Below are 3,572 nucleotides of genomic sequence, written 5' to 3' on the forward strand. Positions count from 1 at the left end.
AGCAGAGTTTTTTTTCCAGAGTTGGGCCTCATTCATGCATAGCAAGAATTTCCTTTGGTTTATGCAGACCTAATTTTGGAGGACACTTTTCTCTAATGATTAGTAACATTTTGTTAATGTTTCGTTGTGCTATGTTAGAGCAAATGTAGTTATTTTCTGCTGGGCAAAGAACTAAAGAGCGGCATTTTTTCAAATAACCCAGTTCACTGGGATAAGGGAAAACTTGCAGAACTCTCCTATCATTAGCAGGAACCTCTGACTGAAGCTGCACACTGGGAGGTTTGCTGCTTCTTTACTCTTTCTTCTTGCACTTTCTTCTGTGCCGGGGCTAGCTGCTTCTAGCAGCAACAGCGTGCTCCCTCTCTTCTTCCATCACTGAATTGGGGATGGCCATAGCTGTTTCCCTGGAAGATGAGGCAAAGCTTGGACCCCCCGGGCCAGCTCCTGCTCACCTGCTCGGTGCCCCATCTGACCTACCGGCCAGGTCTCGGTCAGAGCTCACTGTGCTGGATCTTTGATCCGCTTACTCGGCACACCTGACACCAGATGCTTGAATTTATTGCTTCACTGTGTTGAGGTTTGACATGAGGTATGGCCCTTCTCTTCCCTCTTTTTCTCTTTGAGACCGTGTTTAGGAGAGCTGGATTTGTTTTACCCTTCCTGCAGCTTTTTAAATGCTAAGGGCTCCTTATAGAGTTACTAGTGTTCTCCTGTCCTGTAGGCTTTGGGAAGTGAGATTTTTTTAGTACATGGGAAGATCAGCCCTTTGGAGAGACTGCTGTGATGTGTTATGTGAAACACTTTGATTCATTTTCTTACAGAGCACATTATGGGTCATATTTCCCTGAACTGTTCTCCTTATACCCACCTGCTGTCTTGAGCTCATTTCCTTACATTGAGAAAGTATCTGGGAAAGAATTGACTCAGAAAATAGTTCACAGTGATGCAATCCCATAAGACTTTAAAAAAGTAGGCAAAAGAGATATTTTAAGTAATATAGCTGTTCATTTTGGACATCTGAACCCGCACCTGTAGATACTTTCTCACTGGTATGGGTAGATCTGTCCTTGCCACACTTGTTTGCTCTACGCTTTTCTGAGCTCTCCGAGGAATCCTAGACACAGATGTTAGGATGCGCAGTAGTGATTTATTACGTGGAATGAAGTAATGGAGAGCCAGCAAAGGTTGTTTATAAATTGGCTCTCTAAGCACTGTTGGACTGTTCTTGTGTTTGTGCAGTGTATTTCCCAGTATCTCATCTGCATGTTCAGCAGTTGATACTCAAGCTTACTTTTCAGTTCTTCATTGTGAGGTCATGGCCTGCTAAAAGAAGCGTTGGACCAGTGTTCTACCTGATCATCTGCTTATGCAGTCATTGAGGAGAACTTTTAAATCATCTTTCTGCTCTGTATTGTAAAATCCAGTGTTACTCCAGGCAAGCATCTTATTTTAATACAGTATGTCTCTCAGATTTTCAGAACAAAACCCATATGTAGCGCTCTTCCTTTCAGTAGAACCCTGTAATAACAGACTGCTGGTGTTTCCCTGTACACATTAATTTTGCCTCAAAAGCCAATAAATATGTTTGATGCACACTTAATAATCTAAAGAAAAAGTGATTTTCTGTTGTGTTGTATTTCCTTTCATTAGATATTTCAAAGAAGATGTAATGTTGGTACTGTTCCCAGATGCTTCATGAAGACAAACACTAATACCTAATTATTGCCTTACAAACACTTTATTCTATGTGGCAGTAATTTAAAATGGAATAGTATTGATTTGACCAGAGGCTCGGTCCTGATCTGAGAGGTATCTCCCTTTCTGATCCCAGTTCTGTTTTTTTTTAAGCACATATATCATTGTTGTCATCATAATTTTGTGATACAGACAAAAGAAGTAGAATCATTGTTAAAAATGCATTCTTACCTATGACTTGGTCAAAACTTTACTTGAGTTTCTAGAAGATGAAAGGTAGTGAATGAAATCATAAAGTTGTCTGGTGTCTTTCTCTACATTGTCATGTGTCATCATAGGAGTTTGAGGACTGGTAATGGGTTAATTTCCTAATTAATATAAATTATTTCAAACAGTGGGATTGTAATCAAACTGGAAACCATTCATGGGAATGAAACAGAGCACAAGCCAAAGTGTTCAGACACAGAAAACACTGTATTTCAGTGTATATTTAGCACAAATCCAATAAAAAGTAAAATCAAACTAACTGTGACATTTTCCCAGTGACACAGAGACGTGGTACATCCAGCAATGAGCTGACTTGTCTGAGGACCCATGGTGACCAGGCAGCCTCCAGGCATGGGACACACGGTACCGAGTGTTCGAAGTATGCTGCTAGTGATCCTTCTTCCTGCATGCTGTTGCTGACTGAAGCCAAAATGTTGTACTATTTGATTTAAGAATAATTTACAATGATGTATTCTGGTCGATACATTTATATCCTGTAGTGAATTTTCCCATGAAATTCAGAACTTGCATTTTATGGAGTATAGGACTCATTAAAACCAAGGAATTGTCAGTAAAGAAATGGTGCTTCTCACAGAAAATACTAAAATGGGCTTTTGATGCATATGAATTCATCTATAGGCTTGGTTGCTACCAACTGAGCCTTATAAATGCAGATTACGAACAATTTCTTACTAATGCCAGCTAATGCACCATCTAGACATGTTTGGACACCAGAAATGTTCATATTTTGCATTCTATTGTAAATCTGTTTCTTGACAACCTGGTAAAATACAAAATAATAGAGACATAAAATGTAGTTAATGTTCATTGGCAACATATTTATACATATGTTATTGTCACAACTGAATTAACTTATGTGAAAAATAAAAAGACCAACCTTCAAGTGGATTTAAATTATTACTTGTCATAGAGTATATGTGTTAAATAGTCTAATGGCACTTTCACTAAAATCTATACTATACCCTTCTCCAGTGGATTGGCCGCAATGATAATTAACCAAGAGAAGAAAAAAGCCATAATATTGTCTGCTTGAAAGCTGGGCAAAGGAAAAAGGTAAAAGACTTTGAATTCACTACTTGCAACTTTTTGGTTGCTTCTTTGGAAGACCATGTTGTTATCAATGAAGGGATTCTCTGAAAATGTTTGATAATCAAGTCCTGTTTATCCTTTTATAAACCCACAAGCAATGAAAATTATTTCTTTTAATAAAAAAGAAAAAATGAGATGGTATAACACCCCATTAAAAGAAGCCAGTAAGTGCTATAGCCCAATTATAAACTACTCCTTTTATGATCAATAAAAATGGTTCCTTGAGACATGTCATTACTTTGGCTGAAATGTGTGTTAGGATTATATGGTGGAAAGCTGTTTTGGTGTTAAAACACAATTCACTGTGAAAAAAATTGCTTGGTGAATTGAGGTGGCAAATTTTGTCCCTGGTGATTTCTGCTCTTTAGCTTGTCCAGCTGGTTTCTGTCCCATGTATGCAGGGGACAGGTGAGGACCAGATGCGGGTCAGGAATGGGAGTCTGGGGACCCGCTGGGCTCTCCTCAGGGTCACGCTGGGTCTTGGGATCAGTCATTTGTGC

At 38.9% G+C, this 3,572-nt stretch overlaps 1 long non-coding RNA gene across 2 annotated transcripts; it reads left to right on the forward strand.

Annotated features, from left to right (window-relative positions):
• Positions 1-222: 222 nt before the first annotated feature.
• LOC143164741 (uncharacterized) lies at positions 223-3,292 on the forward strand. Of its 2 annotated transcripts, XR_012996125.1 has the most exons (4): positions 223-279; positions 1,651-1,809; positions 2,239-2,341; positions 2,956-3,292. It is a non-coding gene; the product is annotated as an uncharacterized LOC143164741 (long non-coding RNA). The 2 variants fall into 2 exon arrangements; XR_012996124.1 differs by having other exon boundaries at positions 2,239-3,292.
• The last annotated feature ends 280 nt before the right edge of the window (positions 3,293-3,572 follow it).

This window comes from Aptenodytes patagonicus, chromosome 9, assembly GCF_965638725.1.
Source record: "Aptenodytes patagonicus chromosome 9, bAptPat1.pri.cur, whole genome shotgun sequence".
Lineage (NCBI taxonomy): Eukaryota > Metazoa > Chordata > Aves > Sphenisciformes > Spheniscidae > Aptenodytes > Aptenodytes patagonicus.